The 27,576-nt window shown below is 42.0% G+C and overlaps 1 protein-coding gene across 2 annotated transcripts in view; it reads right to left on the bottom strand.

The window, feature by feature from the left end:
- The window catches only part of RHBDF1 (rhomboid 5 homolog 1), a 90,907-nt gene extending 66,983 nt beyond the window's left edge, over positions 1-23,924 (bottom strand). The window contains exon 1 of one of the 2 annotated variants that reach the window (XM_072120809.1): positions 23,686-23,924. The gene's annotated coding sequence lies outside the window, so the exon portion shown is untranslated. The remainder of the gene's footprint in view (positions 1-23,685) is intronic. The other variant, XM_072120810.1, reaches the window with a different exon arrangement.
- Between the last annotated feature and the right edge of the window lie 3,652 nt (positions 23,925-27,576).

Here is a 27,576-nt window from a genome sequence, read left to right as displayed (position 1 = left end):
ACGTCCCATGCCGACCCACCCCGCTGACGGCTGCTCCCCCCTCCAGCCCACATAACGTGAAGGTGGTGTAGTCGTCAAGAAAATGTGATTATTTCAGTGCTTCTACGCCACAAAAGTGATGTAGAAGCTCCGATAAATATCCCCCATAGTCTTCTTTTAGTCTTCATCGATAGGGATGGAAGCATTTATATACATGTATTTCTTAGAGATAATAGTAGGAAAGGAGCCTGATAAATGTAAATATAATGTATAATGTATATTGCCTAAATTATATTTGCTTGTGCTGTTTAATTATGGGAAAAAACTGAAACATCATTTACATTTTAAGGATGTTACCTGACTTATCCCAATTCATTGGCTCAGACAGTATAGAGCTTGTGAGCACCAGTCTACTTCTGCATTTTGTCAAGTTCTAGTTTTAGACCTGCTTTTAGTTTGTCTAGACGGTGCTCCACAATGTGGCAGGCCCTCATTTTTTGGTGCACAGACTATTTCCTGTCTGGCCACGCCCCATCTCTAGAGATCCCGCCCCTATATCGAGGCCAAAAACAATTGTCTAAAATCCTTCATAAATGTGTGGGCCCCACTTATTCTATAATGGCGTGTAATGTTTCAGGGCTAAGGCACTCGAGTATCAAAAGCTGTTTTATGTGGAAGACAAGGACAACTGGAAGTAAATAGGGGAAGACCTGTCAAGCCATTGCAGCTATATCCAGCCTATTGTCATACAGAGACACAACAATGTATTCTACACCACTTTGTACCCGTGTTACGTCATTTGTACCCCTTGTGATATTTGGTATTTACAAGTTGTGAGGACTGCATAGTTATTTATTTTATAAACTGTTTCTTCCTAAAGCTTTACAATAATTATTTAATACATTCCTTTATAGATTGTTAATGTAACATCTTACAGGAAAAGGAACTATTTGTAATATCATTTCTACTGACAAAAAGGGAAACTTTTAAGGGGTTTTCCAAAAAATGTGTAAACCCTCCAAGACCTGAGGGTATTGAATTTCCTCAAGAACAACAAGTTGGGGAAATTTGCTGTGCAGATATGAGCTTGAAATAGATTTATTTTAAGGGGATTTCTGGGCTCGCCTGAGTAGGTTACTGCACAAATGACCAGTCCTGTGTCACAGTGGTCACTGATCCCTGGCACTTCCAGTCCATCACATGAGACCCAAGTAGGGTGAGAAATTGCATTTTCTCTTGCCAAATCCTCCACAGACTTTTAGAGGGAACCTGTCATTTTGACCTATAAACTAATAGCACCTTCATTATCCATATTTAGCATAACTTTTTAATTTTTAAAATTGCATATGTATTTTCATAATAAGTGTCTCCAAAGTCATATGCAAAGAGTCAGATTTTGCCTGAGATGAATCGCTTTGAGATGCTAAAGGAGGAGCTTCACTTTAGATACCCCTATCTTGGCCTCTAAATCACCTAGAATCACCTGAGCTTTAAAATCGCACCAGAATTATCAGTTCTCTATTATATATAACTGGAGATATGGCATTATAAGTCAACATGAACATTAACAGGGTTATAGCAGATCACAGAAGGGCCTCTCATCACTTTCTGTTTAGATGATAAAGCAATGACATCTGGTCCCATTCCCATGTCACTACAAATGATGTAGTGATGTCACATTGGACAACTAGTTTGTGCTGCGGTCAGAGATTGTCCTGTGCCGCTGTACATCTGTTGTCTCTTATCAGAATGATTAAATTAAATTCTATCTACGGAGACATGTAGTAGGAATGCTGGGGAATTTCTTTGGATAAATATAAGTGCTGTGGGACAACCCATTTTTTGATCTTAAAATACAGGAATCTCCTGAATATGGTGTGCACCTACCTACCTACATATCATCAGATAGTGTGAACAGCGCCTGAAGTGCAGCCAATTGTATGTGTAACCTTTAGATACCGGTTTCAGTATACGGCAGGGTTGTATTCTGTTTGTTCTCACAACATTAAGAAAATGTTAAGAATCACTGTGTCGCCATAAATACTGAATGTGGAAGGCGCTTTAACCATATCCTCCAGACATACAAATTACTAAAAGTTATTTTCCCCACACAGATCATGCTACTCCAACCATAAATCTCACAACAGATTGTGGACTTCAGTCAAGCAGCACAGGTGTCCGTGGGGGGTTGTAGTCATACAGACAACTATTCATGAACGTCAGTGTTAGAAGGTTTGCATTTAATATCACTTAAAATACAATTCCACAATTTTAGTTCTTTTGAAAAGTCCATAATGAGAGGTGGGTGTATTATAGCAGTGGTTCTCTTCTAGTTTGGGGCTGTATTTAGGATTTTTTTCTCTCTCTCTTCTGGTCCTCAGTTGTGCCATAGGACCAGAAATCTGACTCCAAAGAGGCAGCGTCTTATGTGGGGGACTTAATTTTCTTAACTTTTCCCATTAGATTTGTATCAGGAATGTCATAGGGATGAGAGGAAAAATGACTTCCTGTCTACATCCTGACACATCAGACACTGCGATGGTTGAAGAGTCAGATTGCGGGTCATGTGGCTCAGCTGAGAGAAGATAAATCACAATTACAACCTCAAGTGAGATTACATTCACTACAAAATCTCTACTACATTCTGAAAGAAAGATGGCTCCTGGATCCTGCTTCTTTTCAGAGCTATTTTTCTCTACAAGGTAGAAGGTGACACACTTGCGAGACTTAAAGGAGTTATACCACCTATTTAATAGCAGTATTGGAGAGCTGTGTAGCCAGACATGTATATATTGTTAGTAGTAAAAAAGGAAAATTTTACTTTTATTCCAGGATGGTAGCTAGACTTAAAGTACTGGGGGAGGGTTCTGACACTACTGGCTTACTAGTGCGCCAACTACAGCTACATCCCTGGAATATAAATGTATTTTACATAGTTCTCCAGGCCCAATACCTAACACTGAATGCAGCTCTGTATGGCCAAAACTAGTGAGTCCCTTTAACTGAAATTCTTATCATGTATAATCAGTGAGCTACTGTTAAAGTGATATTCTCATTTCAGCAAATTGATGTTATTTTGTGCATGATGAAATTATACAATTTTCCAATACACTTTCTGTATCAATTCCTCATAGTTTTCTAGATCTCTGCTTGCTGTCATTCTATAGGAAGCTTCTATGTTTACTTCCAGTGGACAGAAATCTGACAATGGTCACACAGGTGCACAAATCGTTATAAGACTAATCAGAGCCGTGCACCTGTGTGACCATAGTCAGATTTCTGTCCAGTGGAAGTAAACATAGAAGCTTTGTATAGAATAAAAGCAAGCAAAGATCTAGGAAACCGTAAGTATTTGATACAGAAAGTATATTTGAAAATTGTATAATTTTTTTAGCATGCAAACAATAACATTAATTTGGTGAAATGGAAATACCCCTTTAATGTATTGTTTACATACATGTACGGTGGCATATTGGTAATTGTGAAATGTCAATAAAGCAGCATTCTTATACCCTTAAAAACCGCCTTGCAAATAAAGGTAAAATACAAGTACTGTACCACAAACACCAGAGCACAGCAGAGCCTTTGGTCTTGTTGCCAACATTACACAATTTAGGCCCCTTTCTCCCCACATACCGCTACAAACAGTTTAATATGTACCTAAACAGTTAAATAACTAAATCTAATTAAATAGTTAAATTATAACAAGGAAAACAGAGCCCTGTAATCCAGCGAGCACCAACGCACATATTGTTAGCAATGCAAAAAAGAAAACAACACTAGCTCAGGAAGACAACATCTAAAGTCACATTGTTCCTTCTGATAAACCAGCCAACCAGATAACGCTGAACTATCATTTTTTTTCATATCACGTACATTTTTTGGTCAAATGTATTCTAAATTAAAGAATTTTTCAGTTTTACTAAAACATTAGCAAAACAATGCAAGGCCAAAGACAGAATTATAAAAACATAGGGGGAGAGCTCGAGCGTATGATGAAACCACAGCCGCTCTAGAGCCACCGGAGAGGCTTAGGCCTCCTGATGTATCAGGCGGGACGGCTACGCAGCGTATATTTCTATGCCAGGTCCAACTTGGTGTAGAAATATGCCATAGCCTGCAAACTTTCACTTGATCCAGGGGGGCACAGTTGTGCAAGAGAAATAACCTGCACTAGCCCCCTTTATGACAGCCAATGCCTTCCCCTTAGGATGGAGCTGGTGTAAAGGGGATATTAATCGCAATGCCTACCAGTTTGCAAGGCATTTATTTGCTATTGCAGTTATTTCAGGGATTCTACAATAGTTTTCTGGTGTAGAAGCCCTGATAAATGTGCCTCATAGTGTAAAATTTGAGAATACAAAATTTCCTAAATGTCAAATGTCAGCATTGGGACTGAAAGCCCACTCTGCAGTGACCGAAAGTCTCATTAGCAGAAAGAATCAAAAGGCTACACTGAAGAGGCAGTTGTGTGGACAGAGGAAAAGTGGTCCAAAGTCTGTTTAGTATATTTGGATCTGGCGGGAAACATTATGTACGTTGACAAACTGGGAAAAGACTGAACCTAAAGTGTGTAAAGAAGTCAGTGAAAGGTGGTGGAGGAAGTGTCATGGTTTGGGGAATGTTTTATGCACCAGGAGTAGGACCTCTCAGACAGCTACATGCCAGAGTGAATGCAAGTGTGTATCAGAACTTTCTTTAACAACGTGAGGTTCCGTCCCTGTGTTCATCATTCAGCCAGCAATTTTCATGCAGGAAAATGCCCCCTGTCACACAGCAAAATGGTTAAAGCAGTTCCTTGAAACAGAAAACATCTAACCAGTGAAATGGCCACCCATTAGAAAACCTCTGGCCAAAAAACCAGCAACAGTCACAGAATTGTGGAAGAAACTAGAAGAAGATTGAACCAAAATACACAGGAGCCGTTTTAGACACTAGTGATGTCCCGTGGCCCGGTCATACAATGAAAAGGGGACAGGGACCAATTTGACATGCTTGTGCAGCGCTGCGTAATCTGTGTGCGCTATATAAATAAAGAATTATTATTATTATTATTAAGTCATTCAAAGCAAAGTCCTGTCATAGTCTCTTCTCTGTGCAATGGTCATTGCTGTTCTCTAATTATCACCATGATTTTTGCAAAATAAAGGTTTTATGTTGCTATACTTTGGTAATTTTGTAAAACACTGTTCTAGTGGCATGGGGTGCCCCTTAAAAAAAAATCCATAAAATGTTGATCAATAAAGCTCACATTGATGCTGAAAAAAATCAAGTGATCATTACATTGTTCTCTAATTAAGATCTCCAGTGTATACGTCCCGGTACACAGATGTGCATATGATAAGCAGGTGCCAAATATCATCTTGGACATGTGGCATGTGCTCTTAAGCCAATCCAATGTAGAAAGACAGGTGTTCAATATACTCTATGGAGAAGAAACAGTTTGGATACTCACAATGCTTTACTTATGGAAATGTGGGGAACAGAAGCTAATGGTCCCACTGGTCCTTAGAAATATGTCCTATATTTAAGTTTGGTTACCAGTAGAGATTGTTTCAGATAATTATTCAGATGGTGACTATATGAAGTAGAGATATTACCAGTGTTTGCCCTTTGAACAGCTACAAATGAAATAACAGGAGAAGTCACAACATTTAAATCACAGGACTCGATCGCTGTGTTCCATGTATGTCCCAGTTGCAAAAACTGCATATGGGATAATATTAATTCATTCTGGAGATCCACCAAGGGTTTGCACGTTAGTCTGAATTGCAGTTGCAATACTAAAGCTAGTCATGCCTCCTCCCATGTACCAAATTCCTCCAGCTTAAGAATTTCACCAGTTTTGGGTTGCATCAAATAGGTGTGAATGGTGATCAGACCTTAAATAAACCAGGGGCACTTAATCGTAGCTCCAGGCACTGTGACTGTGGCAATCATCATATATTTCTTATCCATGGCCTTCTGCCCTCTAAAATCAAGTGTTAAAATTATGCTAATGAGCCCAAACGGTTCCTGTGGGTGTTACACTATCTCATCTATGCTGCAGATTCACAAGCTGTTACATTGTGCAGGAGAACTTTATCCCTCTCACTTCCTCTCACAAGGCCCGAGGCTGCAGTTGGGAGGGGAAAACAGAGTAACAGCCTGTGAAGGCTCACTAGAATAATTTTAAGAGATGATTTTTGAAGAAAGAAGGCCATGGATAACACAAGAAGATTACCACAGTCACAGTGCCTGGATCTATGAGTAAGTGTCCCTGGTTTATCATGCTTGTTTTTGATGGTAGGTTTATTTTAATTTAATTTGTTTTGCCTATTTGTTACACCTTGACCGACTCAAACGTTTAAAATATATATATACAAATATCATTTTGAAACATTCTGAACCCATTGGTGCATTAATATATATTATAGTACACATATAAATATATAAATTCAAGCATTCACATACATACAAACAAAGTTGCAACTTTGACGGTAGTGACCTATAACTACCGCTTTGATGTCAATTCTGATTATTCTGAGGTTGTAGTGAGCATTCCAAAATTTACAGTACATATGCCAAGGTTTTATATGTCCATGCATTAATGCATGGACCGTGGCACCGTGACCCTGTTTTGTTAGGCCCTTAAAATTCTTAAAATTCTGCCTATTTTCCAGCAACATTAATCCAGAGGAATGCTAAAATTCCATGAGGATAAAGCCCTCCCATTTTAGGAGAAAATGTCATTCCTACCTCCAATTCTTGATCCTCATCTTGAACTCACTTAGGGAGTCCCCCATGACAACTTTTGTTAGAAATTGTCTGACTGATCTTACAGTAAAGAATCCCCTTCTAAGAGTCCCTCTTGATACACACCATAAATGTTAGCGTTTACATTACTTATAATATATTTATATAAGACAACACAACTAACATAGTTACCTTTGATGTAGGAAAAGAAAACCAACTCGATTCAGTATTAGCCCAAACAGCCAACAAGTGGTGGTTTCTGTGCAGAACGTCTGTAGGTGGTATTAAATTAAAATGTGACAGAGTTTTCCAGCCAACCAATATAATGGTTTATTCTTTAACTTACTACAAAGCATTTTTTAAACAAGCTGGCTACACTTCTCCACTTTCTATCCAAACCTCTTCTTTTCAGTCTTTCTCTGCAGCAGTAAGGACATGCCAGGAAAGGATAATAAGCAGAGCCACAGCCAACAGACCTGAATTACACCGGAATTGTCTAACAAAACAGGCCTGATTCATGGCTGAGAGGAAACAGATCCTATGACAGTCCCTCCAGTCCTGAGTGGGTAGACACAATATACATCTTGCTTTGTAATAAGACGAGAATTTGATGTATAGCAGAAGGGACATGATTCTTTATAGTGACCTTCCCTCTTATAGTGCCTGTCCCCTAATAGTGACCTGTCCTAATACACTGACCTGTCCCCTAATAGTGACCTGTCCTAATACACTGACCTGTCCCCTAATAGTGACCTGTCCTAATACACTGACCTGTCCCCTAATAGTGACCTGTCCTAATACACTGACCTGTCCCCTAATAGTGACCTGTCCTAATACACTGACCTGTCCCCTAATAGTGACCTGTCCTAATACACTGACCTGTCCCCTAATAGTGACCTGTCCTAATACACTGACCTGTCCCCTAATAGTGACCTGTCCTAATACACTGACCTGTCCCCTAATAGTGACCTGTCCTAATACACTGACCTGTCCCCTAATAGTGACCTGTCCTAATACACTGACCTGTCCCCTAATAGTGACCTGTCCTAATACACTGACTTATCCTCTTATACCGCCTGTCCCCTTATAGTGACCTGACCTCTTACACTGACCTGTCCTCTTATAGTACCTGTCCTTTTGTAGTACCCTTCCCTCTAATAGTTACCTGTCCTCTTATAGTGCATGTCCTCTTACAATGACCTGCCCTCTTATGGTACCTGTCTTCTTGTAGTACCCCTCCATCTTATAGTGACCTGTCCTCCTATAGTGACCTGTCCTCTTAAAGTGCCTGTGCTCTTATAGTACCTTTCCCTCTAATAGTGACCTACCCTCTTATTGTGACCTGCCTCTTACACTGACCTGCCCTCTTATAATGCGTATCCTCTTGTAGCGACCTCTCCTCTTACCCTGACCTGCCCTCTTAAAGTGCCTGTCCTCTTGTAGTACCCTGCTCTCTTATAGTGACCCACCCTCTTATAGTGACCTGCCCTCTTGTAGTACCCTTCCCTCTTATAGTGACCTGCCCTCTTGTAGTACCCTTCCCTCTTATCCTTCCCTCTTATAGTGACCTGCCCGCTTATAGTACCCTTCCCTCTTATAGTGACCTGCCCTCTTATAGTGACCCACCCTCTTATAGTGACCTGCCCTCTTGTAGTATCCTTCCCTCTTATAGTGACCTGCCCTCTTGTAGTACCCTTCCCTCTTATCCTTCCCTCTTATAGTGACCTGCCCGCTTATAGTACCCTTCCCTCTTATAGTGACCTGCCCTATTATAGTGCCTGTCCTCTTGTAGTACCCTTCCCTCTTATAATGACCTGTCCTTTTATAGTGAGGCAGGCCGTCTCTATATGGCAGATATGTAGAACCTCAGAGCACCTGCTCTTAAGATGAATCTTTATGAATAGTAATCCCATTCTTCCAGGAATTCCATTGAGGTTATAGGTTTCACCTTCCAAATATTTTCCATATTTTCATTTTGCTCAAGCCAATGCATGGATTACAAGGAAGTGGTTTCCTATAGCATGTGACATTTATGGATGCTAAGGTTCAGAATTTCCTATGAAACCTATGACCCTGTCTGACAAAGGTCCTTGTTCAGGGATGAAATGTGTTGCAAGTATTACAATAAAATGGCAGAATGTTATTTAAATGCCTAAAATCAATTTATACACAATTGGAGCGCTGAATTAACATTACTGTTTCCTAGCACCTCACCTCTGCATCTACTCTTGCGCCCAGGAGCTCATGTAGCGCTGATGAGAACCACGGCTAAAATCATTTAAAGTTTGCTTTGCACTTTATCAAGGTGAGAGTCCATTTGACTCAAATGTATTACCCTAGAGTGTGTTTTAAACATTTTACACTAGGGTCTTGCATCCATCTGTTTATATCTATTTCTATCCTGGGGTCCTTCTTCCTTTAAACCCAGAACCCGGGTATCTTCCCAGGATCAGAAATCTTCGGTATTAAAGATAAATGCCTACATTCAAAATGAACAAACCATGAATGGTCCAAGGATATACATGCTGTCTACATTTGCAAATATTTAATTGGTCGGACCAGTAGTTTGTGCTCTAGAGCTGCTCTTCCTACTATATAACACAAGTTGCATCTATAGTTTGTCATTACTGAGGTTGCCTCTAGTAGCCTGTTGTTTTCCTCTATTTCTGCATGGCTAGTCTGATGCTACCTGCGGAATCTCAGCTGTAAAAAAAATGGTGTTTTCTTCCATTTTTCGTGGCCAATTTGTATCAGTCTGACACACAAACATGAGAGGACTGTGCATCGCTTTAGGAACACCGACAGTACAAGAAGTGAACCAGGAAACAATACATAAATAATGGATTATACGGTAATAATTCTGGTTTGCAATTTGTAATTAAATAATAAAAAAGTTTACCTCTAAAATCATTACAAAATTAAAAAAAAAAGATTTGATTATATGTCTGTGAAAACAAAAAAAACATTTGCTATTAATAATGGTATCAGATTTTATCTTCCATTTGACTTTGTAAATATTAGTAGGTAGTTGGAGTCAGTACCATGTGCATATCCGAGACAGATATGTTATAATAGGAAACTGACATTGGAGTCATTCTGGTGCACAGCGGGCCTCAAACAACTACGACTAGATTTATTTTTACTATATTTTCCACGCCTGACCTCTTGAGCTCTACTACTGAGCAGCTGAGATGTACTTTCCATGGCTTACAGTTATGCAGTAGGTTACCGGGGCACACAAAGCAGGAAGTAGGGAGCAGAGATCAAAGTCAGAGGAAGAACTTGTTTTCCTGTCTACAATCTTGTTGTTTCTAAGGAGCTTATAAGATAATTCCTTCCAACCCCAACAGGCCGGGACCTGCACAGACACCACTACATGGGCACAGAGGCTTCTGTCTTCATGTGAACGGATTTTATCAGTTAATTTATGGAAGAAACAAGGATACAAGGCTGCTCACTTTCACTTGTATATAAGGAGGACATATACTACATATTACACTTTCTCAGGAGCTGAAAATAAAACTGTGTGAAATGTACAATTTATGATGGAATTATAGGAAATAGTCATTATTTCTCAATCCCCTTTGTGAGGGTTTCAGCAGGCTTAGAATGTGTCACAATTGATGATTTGTAAAATAATATATATGAATATTAGGTGGCTGGGTGGCTATATGTGCGTATTATCATGGACCAGCAAGTGCGGATACTGCTGGGGGTGCAACAATGGAATAAAAACAGATCATTGTGGATGAAAAACTTCCAGTCATTAAAACCTTTTTCTTTTTGACTTTTAAGTGGCAAATCTCAGACATTGCTCATATGTACATAACGTATGTTGTGGCTTCCATTCAAAACAAAAAGCTGCTGGAGCGATCCCCTGACTGACCACTTTAATAACAGGTGGTGTCAGTCATTGTAACATGAAAGATAGCAACTACATGGAGGTTTATTCTTCCTAATTGATCTGAGAGCAAAGATCCCCAACACAGAGATAAATAGAGATTAAGGCCCGTTGCCAAAAAAACGGCTCCATCTTATAGACTGTAAGCTCTTGCAAGCAGGGCCCTAATTCCTGTTTCATCTGGCAATGTTATATCCCCTGAAATGTCTTATTTTATTGTATATGTACCCAATGATCTGTAAAGCCTGTGGAATATAATTGTCCTATGTAAATAAATATTCACATTACAAAATTCAGAATAAGTGGAAAGTAGGAAAACAGGGCAGCTGTCACCAACTTCAGAAGATGCTTACATTATACATAAAATAACAATAGCAGAGTTACACAGAGCTTGTCAAATCAGTCCTTTCTATCATTTCATGGTTGAACACCTCATGTTTTAAGGCTCCTTAATGGGTCAGACATGGGTTGACTGAAGAGGCAATTCTCTTTATTTTGGAGTAAAGCAAATTTACACACTTTTTCCAGGGAATGTGGCCAGAATTCCTACACCTGCATCATCTTCCTTATTAGTGATGGACCCGCAATACTTCCACACAACCAATCTGGGTTTGTGCCAGTGTAACGTCTTAGCCTCAACCAGACAGGTTGGCCAGGGTTAAAAATAACCTTTCATTGTCCAAAGCTCACATCACCTGCAAAGCTTTATGGCTTGTAGTAACAGTAAAATGCTTTGATGCTATTACTACCTGCTAATGAAAGGGCTTTAAGACTAACCAGTGATATCCTATTCTTGGTGATCCTTGCACCCTTTGAGAAGATAAAGGGATTATCCAACATGCAAATGTAAAACTAAGTCACTTGTTTGTTTAACAACACGCTGCTAAGTACTGATCACCAATGAAAGCATTCAGTAGTAAAGATTATTACATCTCAAGCAGATTCTGTCACCGTCCGACAGCATATTGTCAAGAACGTGACATGATGACGTTACACAGTCTGTTTCCATGTATGAGCTGTCTAAATCCAGGTCACAGACTGTGCAAAAATGTTTTCTCTCATTGGATCAACTCTGCTAAAAATTAAGTGTTCATTTATGTATCAGACATACCGTATACGTACAGACGGCCCTATAATGAATGACCTATGGATATATAGCACAATATACTGTATTTATCGCTATATATCACAATGTAAGTACCGTACTCTGTATGCCTACTAATAAAAGCCTTATCCATCCCCTAAACCTCTATTAAAGTTTATTCTATTAATCCTACAATTCATTAAAGTTTCTGTTTTCATTCCAGCATTCAGTCTCAATAAATTAAAATATCAGGAAAAGGGAAATGAAACCTGGAGGTGAATATAAGGGAAAAAAAACGAAAGAAAACAACTATTTGTTAGTCTGTAAGGATGTCTGAAAATTCCCAAAACAAACAGTCATTGAGAAACCTGGCAGAGGAGCGGGCCGTTCTTTCCCTTTATTCTCTCACTGTTTGCCTGGGGCAAAAAAAAGGATCCGGGCTAAGTAAAAAGGTGGAGCGTTTCCCTGTCTTGTCATCGCTACCTTTGTTCCTAATAAAGCTTACCATTCCTTTCAATAGTTTGTTTGGTCGACATGTACTGAACTCACCATACACATGTATACTCACTCTGGATATTGGATGTTAGGTTTAGGTGTATTTTCATTTTCCAGCTTTCCTTCTGTGCCAAAACTTACTTTAGAAATATGCAAATTAGGTTAAAAAGCTTTTGAGGGCGTTAACAGAGCACCCCAGGACTCTAGTTCCCCAGCAATAACAATGGCCCTTTCTACAACTCCATCGGCTAGGGCCCCCTCTCATCCTTCCTCTTCAGCTTCATCCATCCTGTGCTTGTGAAAGCGCTTCAATCTAATTTGTATATTTACAAAATGAAGTTTAGGCATGAAAGGTGCAGCTGAACAGTAAAAATATGTTATGGGTTACATGTGTAGGCATAGGCCTGCATATCATAGCAGCTAGTTGAGATTGGTAAATCGTGTGGACATATCGGAGCTTATTTACTAAGGGTCTGCGGCTGAACTTTAGTCGGATCTTCCTACGTTTCCGAGGATTGCACAGCTGTGACAGGTATTTAACAGGGGATTGTGTCACGCATGATCGGATTTTCATGGCTTTCATGCGACAGAAATTGGGGGGCATGCTCTCAGACAATCCGACTGATTCGGACTGAGTGCGGGATTTAACATTAAAATTGTGTCACAAGATCAAGCACTTACATACACCAGGAAGAAGATGGTGAACTCTGTTGGACCTGAGCGAGGAAGCGACACATGCACGATACTGGGTGCACTTTTGGTGAACCTCTGGACGGGTAAGTAAATGTGCCCCACCGCCTTTAAAAGGATTGGTATGGTGAAATTCAACACCCCAAATCCTTGGATTTCCTGAAAGGTGGTCAATGAATACCAACTAAGCAATTTAACACAACACATAGTCAGAAATTCACACTGCTATCAGAAGTGGTGGACCAACTTGTCCAGGCATTTCCATCCCTTCTAATAGCCAGGGGAGGCTACGTGGTTTCGTGGCCTCTGCTGAGGGCTCCAGACTGAGCACTTTAACTGGCACTCTCTCCAATGGATTGCCAGAAACAAGGATAAACGGGAAGCCCTTGGAAGAGGAGAGTCAGTGGCAAGGTAAAGAAAGAAAGATGGTGTCACATCCCCAAAGACGGTGAAATATTGTTCCCCTGTATGGCAAAACAGTGAGCTGATTCTCTTCTAGGACCACAGCCTAAAGAACCCCCTACACAGTGGACATATAGGGGCACATTTACTTACCCGGTCCTGTGGGTTCCTCGATACGGAGTGTCCGACGAGAAGGAACTCTGCTGCTATTCACTTACATCGTGCACCCGATATCCTGCATGTGTCGCTCCCCGCTCAGGTCACCGCTCACCTTCTTCTTCCCGGTGCATGAAAGTGCTTGGCTTGTGACACAATTTTAAAGTTAAATCCAGCGGTTTGTCCGAATCCGTCGGATCATCCGCATGAAAGCCGTTGCGAATGCGCCAAAATCCGATCGACACAATGCCGTTCTAAAGCCCTGTCCCGGCAGCGCGATCCCCGAAAAATCGGTAAAACCCGATGGAAATGCGGCCGCGGGACCCTTAGTAAATAAGCCCCATAGACTGTATCACTGTTTCAATGAAGCATCTTTGTGTGTATTTGGGAAACCTTACAGTATCTAGAAGGTGGATTTTCGTTATAGAAAGCTGCCACCAAGCCACAGCCTAAGTGTGTGTCCAGGACAACAACAATCACAAACTTGTTATACATGAGGTAGGAGAAATAAGCAGGATAAAGTATATTTCTGATGATTTATTCTTATGAAGAGAATTTAGGGAGAGAAGGATGTAAGAGCTGCTAGTCTTTCTTTTGAAGTTTAGCATATATTGATCTGTTTTTATAGCAGTCCAGCTACTGTATGTAAAGGTCTGTGAGAACAAGTCCACATGTAAGAACATTCCAGGGCAAAATAAATAAATCCAGAAAGGATTAGATCATACACATGATCTTCCCACTCCACAGACTGATCCATTCAGGAAATATTTCTCCAGGCCACACCTAAAAATGGATCAACTCAATTCCAGACTTCATAAACCAAGACAGATGGGGTATGCAGGAGACACAATATCATCTGGGTTACTCTGTGTAAGAAATAAGACTTCATTAGCTTCTGATTCACCTGTATTATGGTATGAGGTGTTTTATGGCATTCAGAAAATATAGTATATGTACATAGAGAGTGAGGTTTGCTAGCTCTGGTGACCTATCATCGGGATTTCTCAATAAAAACCTCTCTTTTACAGAATGTATGAGCGGCTCTGCCCTGTCCGGCCCTCCTATAATACATACTTCAGAAGTCTCCTCCGGTTACTGACAGCTAGCTGCTGTTATGTGACCTCATGTACACTGCCATCAGATAAAGAACAAGTCTCCAAGCTCTACTTTATATACGAAGACTCAATAGACTTATTCACACCATAAAAATGTACTGATAAACCGTGCGCAGGATACTAAGGCTCTGTTCACATCTTGTTAGTAGCTTACGTTGAAGGTATAAGTCGTCATGAGTATTCCCATGACGCATACTACTGTATAGTTACACTGTAGCCTCCATTACTCACTGTTGTAAAATATATACATGGCGGTAAATAGTTTTTGGGTGTTTTCCTAGTACATAGGCCATACATGTAAATATAAGTGATGTGAACACAGCCTAAAGAATGAAGAAACAGTGTAGAGCTGGATACTCCGAAGGTAACATTTTTAATATAAAAATATGCAAACTTGTCCATATTTATACTGAGAGCACAGAGAAAGATGACATTATGTAATAATAGGTGATCTACATCTACAACTCTCACTATGCTACAGTGAACATTTTTTTATCAAAGTATTAAAACAGCAGATTAAAGGAAATCTACCATCAAAATCAAGCATTGGTAAACCATGTCCACTCACTCATAGATCCAGGCACTGTGACTGGGGTAAGCTAAATATATTTGTTACCTCCTTTGTGCTAAAATCAACTCTTAAAATTATAAGAATGAGCCTGAAAGACTAGTGGGGCAGTTCCCATAGCCCATCAGTGCTATAGCTTCACCAGCTGTTATACTGTCTCACCCTAGCCTGCTCTCTCAGGATTTACCCCCTCCCTCTGTCTGATATAATCTCAGTACAACACAGGCAGTTTCAGCACACAGTGGGAGAGGGGTAGTGCCTCCTGAACACTGTAACAGCTCTGAGAGCCGCCCCAGTAGCCATTAGAATAATTTAAAAAGTTGATTTTAGAAGGAAGGAGGCTATGAATAACATAAGAACACAAGCACAGTCACGGTGCCTGGATCTATGAGTAAGTGTCCCTGGTTTATCCATGCTTGATTTTGGTAGATTTCCTTTAAGAACAGTGATTATAATTATAATTTAAGGGGTTTCAAGAAATCCCTGAAATTGTCATGGGGACCAGCGGAAGTGGGTGTCCTCCTCCTGTAGCGGCTCACTATTGTGGCGTAAACTATTACAGCGCCATAATGGTTTCATAGGTGATTCCATCTCTACTTCACATTGAAACCAATAATGGGAGGCAAATAGGTGGAGGGGGGTGTCAGGAGGACAATCTCAAGATTTGCTGGTGCAATGGGAAAGGGTTCTGTTTCCCTTTAACTTGTGAGAGGATAGTGAGTAATTCTAAGGGTAAGAATATGGCACAGTTTTTAACTGTTTGTTATAAGTGAATATTTTTTAGCCCTGGAAAACCCCTAGACACAGGAAAAGAAGTGTCATACGCGAGATGGGAACAGAATCTGCTTTGTGATAGCAGAGCCGTCACTAGACGCAGAGCCAGGCTCCAGCTATCTATCTCGTGAGAAATTCTTGAGGAACCAGACACACGCCCAGTGTACTGCGAAACTACTCAATTCACATATTTCTACTCTCTTCTGCGAAGCTTCGTAGATCACTTTCATCTGCTTTACTTCTACTTGTTGTCTAACTACAGCTAAGGAAGAGAGAGGTTAATAGTATAACAAATACATTGACACATTTTTGGTCTCACTTAAGTTTTGGAGCTGCATATAACTTCTTAAAGGGAGGGCTCATAGTGACTGCGTGTTGTGACAGAGCAGCTCCTAGTTTCATGACAACATGGGAGTGTACCGAGCACATTACACACTGCCGTCTGATGGGACTGCTGTACACTGACAGCTCAGACAATAGTAACATTATACTGACAGCTACATGTTCTTGGGGTGGTCCCCACTATAAGTGACGCAGCAGCCTGGTCAGTATATCAGTACGATAACATTCAACCCATAGATTTTAGTGCTCTAGATGTTTTAGCACTGGCATTATGGGGCTTTGTAAAGTGAATACCTGCTTATTGTAATGGTCTAACCACCAGGATGAAGAATTGTAAACCAAATACACTTACACGATGGTGTCTGCCTCCTCTGGCAGGACCTGCTCTTTTTTCTTATGCCCTCACTTTTAGAAAAAAAAAATCGGCTTAAGCAAAACCGAGGGGCTCCAGACTCAATTAAAAGCGATAGAGGCTGAGCCCCTACAGCTCATTTGCATAATTGTTGAAGCCTTTTTGTGAGAAATGAGCTAAAAGAAGAGTGGCACACACCAGCATGTAAATGTGCTTGGTTTATAATCCTTCATCCTGGTGGTAGATGTCCTTTATGTTGTTTAGTTGTAGATATAACATAATATCCCTGGGTCCAGCGTGTTTAGAATTACTTGTAGGTTTAATTTACTTGTTTTTTTTTTTAAATGTTGTCAGTCTTTTATTTGGTCTATCGGCCAATAGTTTGTATCAATAAAGTTTGCAATTTTGGATAACCACAGGGATGTACAATGATATATGTGATCTTGTGACCATAAACCTCTACCACAAAATGTCACCTATTGGATAATGACTATTGTAAGAAACATAAGGCTTATACAGGCCTATCTGGTATACTGGCATCCTCCCTAAATACGGTTTCACATAGGGATTATTTGTGTATGTGTTTGTGTATTGTTAGAGACATGACCAAAAACTACATGGAGACAAGAATGTATTATCAGTAATAAGCTTAGAAATACTAAATATTGTTGGAACCTAAAGTATGAAACAGAAAATACGAAACACAACCCTTAGGCTGCATTCACACTACCGCAAGGGGGACGTATATACGGCCGACGTATATACGGCCGATATACGTCCCCCATAGACGGCAATGGGCGCACGGCGCCCTACGGGAGCGGTACGGTGCAGCACACGTGCGGCACCGTACTGCTCCGTGCCCCGTGAAAAAATAGGACATGTCCTATTTTTTCAGGGCATATGGCGCCGTGCGCCATATATCCCTATGGAGAGGGGCGGGGGTGAGCAGCGCTCTCCCCCTCCTCCTCTCCCCGCGCGCTGCCGTGTGCCCGCCGTGCTACGGTACGGCAGGCACCGGTCGTGTGAATCCAGCCTTAGAGATAAGCAACAACTACAGATAATTTTAGGGCAAGTTACTGCCCAGAATCCAGCAGACAAATCCAATTGCAAAATAAAACAAAAACAGGCAACTACTAAAAGGTATAGGGGGGTAGATTTGGACACAGATTAGTAGGAGGTCACAATTTTATCCGGGGTCTTCTACTCACCTTCTGTTCCACGTACAGAAGGGCATATTGTGTTATTTATAGCAGTAAAATGAAGACTGGCTGCTGTGCTAGGGTATTTTGCTTGAAATAACAGATAATGCAGCAGAAGCTGCTGAACCCTGGTTTGGATAAGAGTTCGAATGCAAGTTCAGTTTTTCAGATGCAGTTTTTGATGCCCAAACCAGGAATGGAGTAAAAGTAGGAGCAATTATTTGTCTCAACCCATTATGATCCACATCTGGACGCACCCCGGGCTTCCAGCACCCACCTAGGGTCCATTTTTTGTGGCACTTGTCTTAACATTGTGTGAGGTCTGCTCAAGCCACCAACACACGCAAGAATAGGACCTGCTCCAAAATTTGTAGTCAGGACTGTCGGCTCATACACGGGGCTGTGTAATTACGGCCATGAGCCCATAGAAATACATGGAGACGTGTGCGAGCTGTTCAATCAATGGCTAAAACACATCCAAAAACAACTGTTTGGGCCCCTTTTGAGGGGAAAAATTTGTGTCAAAATCTGAACAGCCCCTTATAATGATATAATGAGTCATTTGATAGCATGAGGATTACTTTATTATGCTTCAGTGTCTACATATCATCAGGCCACCAACAAGCAACCTGTGGCCAGAAGGAGACTACTTTGGATTATTTCACTTCTCAACCACAACCGTAGTTCCAACCAATGCATTTTTCTAGGCAAGATGACTTGCAGTAAAAGATTGTGTTTTAAGAAAGAGAATAGAGGAAGCGCTGCTCTCAGAGCCCTCTTCTTAGAAGATACATTTCTTAGAATACAGTTTTTCTTCTACGACAACCAAACATTGTTATCAAGTTGCAGGCATTTAAGAGAAAATCCTATATTTACCTAAATCAGAGTTTAGGTTAAATTCCTTCAATGCGCCCACAAATCATATGTATCACCCATTTTACAGGATAGGTTGTAAACATATGATGAAAGTTTCCTCCAAATAATGGGATCTCCATTATACTGTAGGAGTCCTAATTACCCTGTTCCTCGTCATTGAACCATGTACCTACCACTGAACATAATCATATGAACATTGATGTAGCCCATAGAAATATGTGAAGACATGAGCTAGCCATGGAAAGAGCTTGCACATGTCAGGATCAGTGGTGGATTGACAGGATCGGAGCTGGTGGACCCACTGAACCACCGCGAACAATGACGAAAGCCCACGCCTGGGACCAGAGTCTAAGTGGCACCCGGTATTCGCAGGAGCCTGCTGCAACGCGTGTTGGACTTGCTGCAGCGGGATACCACCAGGTCACTCCACAGGCATGACTTGCTCGCCGTAGTGTCCAACGGGAGGTACAAAAAAAGGCAGACAGAGTCACAGTCGTTGTCAGGAAGGAGGTCCGCACAGGCCTCACAGGATCGGAGTTGGGGACATAGCAGAAGAGACAGGCAGCAGAGAATCGAGGTAAAAAAACGGAGCAGAGGTCACAACGGAAGGATCACAATAGTCTCAATATAACGCTTTCTCTCAGGCAACAAGGCACAAAGATCCAGCAGAGAACAAAGGAAGAAGCAGGCTACATATCAGTGCAGCAACCCACCAGCACCAATTAGCCCTTTAAATTTCACAAAGCCGGCGCATGCGCGAACGCACGCTGGACCGCAGGAGCTGGAGCGTGGACGGATGAGTAACCCTGCAGTTGCCTCACTAAGGTACCCTGAGACATGGGACACAGGAGGTCTCACTACAGTATGGGAGTCTTTGGACTTTTCAGTGGTGGTCCCTGCTTGGTGCTCCCAGTAGATCAGTGATAAAAAAAAACTTCTGTGGGGAAAACCATTTCATGCAAAGAAGACAAAGCTGATCCTTTCCTCTAACGAGCTTCTAACTCAGATATAATTAATAATCCATTGCCATGACTTTTGGCTTTACCCAATAATAGCAGTGCTATACACATCTGTTATTGATGTTCCACATATAGTAACATTCCAGACAGTAACGCAGCACAAATATGTACATTACAGCGCCTCTCCACCTAAACCTATTATTAGAAAAATCTAATTATGAATAATATCATAGCGTACAATATGACTGGGAATGACACAACATGACTGAGGCTTAACTGCTCCTTCTACGTGTATGCTGCCAGGTCTGTCTGACGTTCTTGTTACGAACATAGGCATAACTGGGAGAGGCAGGGCCCCATAGCAGACTTCTTAATGGGGCCCCCCTATCCCCTCAGACTTTATACATATTTCTATACCCACACATCTATACACAGATCTGTGCCAGTAGCTGCTGACCACATGGGGGACGTACACAGCAGGAATTAGAGATGAGAGACCCCTTGTCCTGTCATTCTGCTTTCCCCTCCCTCTACCCCAACATTTCTTATCTCTGCTGCCGGCTCAGCTGTGGAGGATGTGCACTGTTATATATATATATATGATACTGTACATTGTGCAGTACAATACGTATATAAAGGTGCACATCCTCCACTCTTTAGTCTGTCAGGTTAGATACCGGGCCCCCCTTTTTTTTATTATTTTGGTACACCATGAATGTGGTAAGGTCAAGGACAACTTCTCTTGACATGTTTTCACATGGACAGCTCCCCATGTAAAACTGGGTGCAAGAGGGTGTGACAAAATGCTAATTTGCATATAAATAAATATGAAAATTTCATCAGATTTTTTTCCAGGAATGAATTTATATTTTAGTTTTTTCTGTAAGGATGTGTGAAATCAGATGGGGTAGCATCGAAATAAATGAGGGCTGAGCTGCAGAACTCCAGCCATCTCCACCAAGGACCCCCTGCTAATCTAATACTGCTGATACTGGTATAGAGTCCAGAAAACCCCTATCAATGGCACACATTGAAGAGAATGGGCCGTTTTACTAGCTCTCTACTACTGGCTACTACTAGGGGCCCGAATGGGTTTGTAATGTCCATATGCCACAAGCTGCCAAAAGGGTTTCCAGGCCGCTTCTTAATGGTGAAAGCGGAGGGTATTACAGCCGCTTCAGGAGGACGCAAGGAGTCCAATGAATCAGGCCATAACTTCATCGTGAGTAGATGTCATGTGTCTAGAGGAAACCTAAGCCGTATTATTTTCAGGCTTACAAAGAGAATGTGACTATACTTCTTGAAGTATAGTCACATTCTCTTTGTAAGCCTGAAAACATTATTGGTAAAAAAAAATTTAAAAATTGAGCAGAGTCTTTAAATTTGCCAAAGTAGCTTCATAATACGTACATTTATAAGGACCATTGGTACCCAGGCAGGTTACAGCGATGGGGGTGGTTACACAAATGCTATCATTACATTGGCACATGGCAGATTCAACGTCTATATCCAAAAGGCGGAACATCGAATTACAGCAAAACACTTAGAAGCTGCGCCAGGACGCACGGGATGGTGCTATATATATAAATATATACTTCACACCACCATGTGAGACAGGAGGAAACTTCTATCCTATCTGTTACTGTATTTCCTTATGTAATGGATAGTGGGCAGCGGGGGAACTGTTATGCAGGTTTATTTATCTATCATTCACGTGACACAGGAGATTCTGAGTACTGAGCCGTAATATCAGTGTCTGAGTATACACTATGTGTAATGTGCAAGAGAAGATATATCATATGAGCATTTTATCACTATACATATATGTATATTATATGTGTAGATGTGCGAGTATATAGTAGTGTGTGTAGCTGTGTGAACTATATACTAGTGTGTGTAGATGTGCGAGTATATAGTAGAGTGTGTAGTTGTGTCAGTATATAGTAGTGTGTGTAGTTGTGTCAGTATATAGTAGTGTGTGTAGATGTGCGAGTATATAGTAGTGTGTGTAGTTGTGTCAGTATATAGTAGTGTGTGTAGTGTCAGTATATAGTAGTGTGTGTAGTTGTGTCAGTATATAGTAGTGTGTGTAGCAGTGTGAATTATATACTAGTGTGTGTAGATGTGCGAGTATATAGTAGTGTGTGTAGTTGTGTCAGTATATAGTAGTGTGTGTAGTGTCAGTATATAGTAGTGTGTGTAGTTGTGTCAGTATATAGTAGTGTGTGTAGTTGTGTCAGTATATAGTAGTGTGTGTAGTGTCAGTATATAGTAGTGTGTGTAGTTGTGTCAGTATATAGTAGTGTGTGTAGTTGTGTCAGTATATAGTAGTGTGTGTAGTTGTGTGAGTATATAGTAGTGTGTGTAGTTGTGTCAGTATATAGTAGTGTGTGTAGTTGTGTCAGTATATAGTAGTGTGTGTAGTGTCAGTATATAGTAGTGTGTGTAGTTGTGTCAGTATATAGTAGTGTGTGTAGTTGTGTCAGTATATAGTAGTGTGTGTAGTTGTGTGAGTATATAGTAGTGTGTGTAGTTGTGTCAGTATATAGTAGTGTGTGTAGTTGTGTCAGTATATAGTAGTGTGTGTAGCTGTGTGAATTATATGCTAGTGTGTGTAGATGTGTGAAAATACTGTACTGTTTGTAGCTGTGTGAGTATATACTAGTTTGCGAGTATACAGTAGTGTGTGAGTATATACAAGTGTGTAAGTGTACAGTAGTGTGTGAGTATATACTAGTGTGTGAGTGTACAGTAGTGTGTGAGTGTACAGTAGTGTGTGAGTATATACTAGTGTGTGAGTATACAGTAGTGTGTGAGTGTACAGTAGTGAGTGAGTATATACTAGTGTGTAAGTGTACAGTAGTGTGTGAGTATACAGTACTGTGTGAGTGTACAGTAGTGTGTGAGTATATACTAGTGTGTAAGTGTACAGTAGTGTGTGAGTATATACTAGTGTGTGAGTGTACAATAGTGTGTGACTATATACTAGTGTGTGAGTGTACAATAGTGTGTGAGTATATACTAGTGTGTGAGTGTACAATAGTGTGTGAGTATATACTAGTGTGTGTGTACAGTAGTGTGTGAGTGTACAGTAGTGTGTGAGTATATACTAGTGTGTGAGTGTACAGTAGTGTGTGAGTATATACTAGTGTGTGAGTGTACAGTAGTGTTTGAGTATACAGCAGTGTGTGAGTATATACAAGTGTGAGTGTACAGTAGTGTGTGAGTGTATACTAGTGTGTGAGTACAGTAGTGTGTGAGTGTACAGTAGTGTGTGAGTGTATACTAGTGTGTGAGTACAGTAGTGTGTGAGTAAATACTAGTGTGTGAGTGTACAGTAGTGTGTGAGTGTACAGTAGTGTGTGAGTGTATACTAGTGTGTGAGTGTACAGTAGTGTGTGAGTATATACCAGTGTGTGAGTGTATACTAGTGTGTGAGTATATACCAGAGTGTGAGTGTACAGAAGTGTGTGAGTGTATACAAGTGTGTGAGTGTACAGTAGTGTGTGAGTGTATACTAGAGTGTGAGTGTACAGTAGTGTGTGAGTGTATACTAGAGTGTGAGTACAGTAGTGTGTGAGTAAATACTAGTGTGTGAGTGTATACTAGAGTGTGAGTGTATACTAGTGTGTGAGAGTACAGTAGTGTGAGTGTACAGTAGTGTGTGAGTATATACCAGAGTGTGAGTATATACTAGTGTGTGAGTGTATACTGGAGTGTGAGTGTATACTAGTGTGTGAGTACAGTAGTGTGTGAGTGTATACTAGAGTGTGAGTGTATACTAGTGTGTGAGAGTACAGTAGTGTGAGTGTACAGTAGTGTGTGAGTATATACCAGAGTATGAGTGTATACTAGTGTATGAGTACAGTAGTGTGTGAGTGTATACTAGTGTGTGAGTGTATACTGGAGTGTGAGTGTATACTAGTGTATGAGTACAGTAGTGTGTGAGTGTATACTAGTGTGTGAGTATATACCAGAGTGTGAGTGTATACTAGTGTGTGAGTACAGTAGGGGCCACTTCCCTGTCACGTCGTGCTCTCCATGTTGCTGTCACTCACCGGTCACAGGGCTGCGCTCATCCTCCGGCAGGACAGTAAGACAGCGGGCGGGCTGGGGGCTCTGGATCCCTCGGGCTCCCCAGTGTAAATCCCAGGAGTGTCCACAAGTGTAGAAAGTGCAGCCCCGGCGCTGATCCCCGGGCTCCCGGCTCCGGGAACTTTCCCCAGTGCACACAAGTGTAGGAGCAGGGACTCCCTCCACATCCACCTATCAGCGCCGGCAGCCGGGACTTGTCCTCAGGGCGGGGCCTCATAAATGTCACATTGTTACAGAAGCCTAACCAGTCCCGCGTGTGTGCTGAGGGCGGCCGCCAGGGGGCGGCACAGGCTCCACACTTCCGCAACTTTCTGCTGCAACTTTTCCAGTGGGGGAAGACTGTGCACTATGCAGTATGCGAGACCAGACACTGCTACAGCAAGGGGTGACAGCCAGGAGCAACCTGCAGATGTATCACACACATTACATAGGGAAAGGGATGCTACTGACTGTGCTCCACAGGGGTCTGACTGTGCTGTCCGGGATCCACAGGGGTCTGACTGTCCTGTCTGGGGTCCACTAGGGTCTGACTGTGCTGTCCGGGGTCCACAAGGGTCTGACTGTGCTGTCCAGGATCCACAGGGGTCTGACTGTGCTGTCTGGGATCCACAGGGGTCTGACTGTGCTGTCTGGGATCTACAGGGGTCTGACTGTGCTGTCCGGAATCCACAGGGGTCTGACTGTGCTGTCCGGAATCCACAGGGGTCTGACTGTGCTGTCCGGAATCCACAGGGGTCTGACTGTGCTGTCCGGAATCCACAGGGGTCTGACTGTGCTGTCCGGAATCCACAGGGGTCTGACTGTACTGTCCGGGATCCACAGGGGTCTGACTGTGCTGTCCGGGATCCACATGGGTCTGACTGTGCTGTCCAGGGTCCACAAGGGTCTTACTGTGCTGTCCGGGATCCACAGGGGTCTGACTGTGCTGTCCGGGATCCACAGGGGTCTGACTGTGCTGTCCGGGATCCACAGGAGTCTGACTGTGCCGTCCGAGATCCACAAGGATCTGACTGTGCCGTCCGGGATCCACAGGGGTCTGACTGTGCTGTCTGGGATCCACATGGGTCTGACTGTGCTGTCTGGGATCCACAGGGGTCTGACTGTGTTGTCCGGGATCCACATGGGTCCGGACAACATTGGAGGGCGAGATTTGTGATCCCAAGGGCAGTATATCTGGACATTAGTGCATGCTCAGTCGTGATAGTCCAACACATAAGTGTCGTAGTAACCTAGTGTAATTGAATCAATTAATAAATACGGATCCCCTCTACAGTGTAAAATACAGTAATGGTGACGGACTCCTATATTCGGTGACTATTTACACTGCCGGTTCCCTGTATCTATCTGGAGTTGATAGTTCTGATCATCCCATTATGGTAAAAGCTGCTGTCCTCTGCCTTCTGTAAAATTTTAAAACACAGCATTGGATGAAGCCTTATCCATCTTTTAAATAAATATTAATAAAAGTTACTTTTTAGTGACCAATGGGTTTATGTGTCCCAATTGGACAATTTCTCTTTCAGTTTACATGTTCTCACTCGGGCCCGGTGGAGAAGGCAGGGGGAGTGAGTGCTCCTCATCCCTCCCCTCTCCATTGAAAGATGAGCGGGCCAGTCCATTTATCAAAAACGCCTGTGGAGAGGGAAGGGTGCGCCAGATTTATGGATTGTGGTGCACGGCCTTCATTAATCTGGCGCTTCCTGCACTGCTCTGGAAGTGGATACCGTATTTTTGGTGCAATTTGTTCATGCTGCAGAATTGTGGCGCACAATCCAACTAAGCACTAACACTTCCCTTTTGTTGCACATTTTTTCTGCCTTGTCGGACAAAGAGCAGCTACGACATAAAACTGGTGCAGGCACTTTATAAATACATGTGCAAGCAGTTTGCACGTTCTTTCTAGTGCAAATTCAGACAGAAAACTGGATCAAACACTTTATAAATGTGGCCCACTTGTGTGCCATAGACTTCAATGGGGTCTATTATGGTCATGTGAATGTGGCCTTAGTCCCAATCGGGTCCTGAGATTGCGTTCGTACACTGCACTTGAATTGCATTTAGAAACCCAATTCCACCACAGTGGCGAGGAGCTTCTCCCTATCACACATGTGATGACACAATAGCACACATTCATGTGCAGGATGGCTTAGGTTGCATGCACACGAACGTGTGCCAACGAAGCTGCGGGGACACGTCGTGCATGGTTGAGAGGAAAAGGGGCAAGGAGGGGGATTTGTGGGGGACATTACTGGGGGCTGTGTGAGGACATTACTGGGGGTCTGCGGGGACATTTCTTGGGCCGTTTTCACACATGGCAGTAGGACGGGCCTCGCCTTGGTTTGATCTCATGTGATTGATAACGAGTGCTTGGTGTCTTGTATCTGTTTAAATGCAAATGTGTAAGCGCAGCCATACAGTATTTTGGGAGAGAGTTAGGGGCAGCAGCAGGATTGATGAGATGCTTTTAGTTGTAGTTTTGTTAAACAAATGAAAGACATGAACTGAATGGGTGAATTTGAGTTTAAAGGGGAAATCTGTTCCACAAATGTCGTTCACTTGTTAAAATAACAAAACTGCACCTAAAACCACCTCAAAACGGATTGCGATGCATTTGTAACTGCAACATGTGAATGTGCCTTCATAGAACCAAGATTTTGGGACAATGAAGGACATGAGATGTCTGTGTGGAGAACTCCACAGGAAGGAAACATGATGATGGCGGGCCTAATACTGAAGTGGACACGTCACCTGCAGTCACTGGATGTAACTATTAGGCATTACTCCTGTGGATTCTGTATCTGTAGGCAGGAGGTGAGCAGCGCCTGGATTTCTCCACACATACCAGAATGAACACCGAAAAGTTCAATCTTCAATCACCAGACCAGAGAATCTTATTTCTTATAGTCTGAAAGTCCTTTATGTGATTTTTTGCAAACTGTATGCAGCTTCCATATGTCTTGGACTGAGGAGAGGCTTCCGTCGGCACACACTGCCATAAAGCCCCGACTGGTGGAGGCTGCGGTGATAGTTGACTTTGTGGAACTTTCTACCATCTCCTTACTGCATCTCTGGAGCTCAGCCACAGTGATCTTTGGGTTCTTCTTTACTGCTCTGAACAAGGCTCTTCTCCCACAATTGCTTAGTTTGGCTGCACGGCCAGGTCGAGAAAGAATTGTGGTTGTCCCAAACTTCTTCCATTTAAGTATTATGGAGGCCACTGCACTCTTAGGAACCTTGAGTGCTGCAGAAATTCTTTTGTAGCCTTGGCAGGATCTGTGCCTTGCCACAATTCTGTCTCTGATCTGCTTGGGCAGTTCAATAGACCTCATGATTCTCTTGAGTTTGGAAATGCACTGTGAGCTGTGAGGTCTTATATAGACAGCTGTGTGCCTTTCCTAATCAAGTCCAATCAGTTTCTTAAAACACAATTGGACTCCAATGAAGTAGTAGAACCATCTAAAGGAGGATCAGAATTAAATGGACAGCGTGTGAGTTAAAGGAAATCTACCATTTGATTTCATGCATTATGAACCAAACATAACTTGAAAATTCTGTTGCTACACTGATTCAGAAGCATATCTTGTTTAATCTCTGTGCTGAATGGTTTTACTGAAAAAAACAATTATAAAATTAAGGATAATGAGGCTCTGCCGCTCCTTTCCCTGTCTCGGCGTTTCTCCTCTCATATTGTTTGCACTGCTCAAGAGAATGATGTAATCACTGTGTTGTGCCTGACTGGTAGAAGTACCATCCCCCAGCTGCTGTGTATGAGTGATCCAGCTCAGGTTGAATGCAGCCCAGCTTTCCCATGGTCCTGAATGTTATAATTGTTTTTTCAGCAAAAGCATTCAGCA

The sequence above is a fragment of the Engystomops pustulosus genome, chromosome 8 (assembly GCF_040894005.1).
Source record: "Engystomops pustulosus chromosome 8, aEngPut4.maternal, whole genome shotgun sequence".
Lineage (NCBI taxonomy): Eukaryota > Metazoa > Chordata > Amphibia > Anura > Leptodactylidae > Engystomops > Engystomops pustulosus.
The sequence above is the reverse complement of the archived record's forward strand: the minus strand, read 5'-3'. Positions and strand labels throughout refer to the sequence as shown.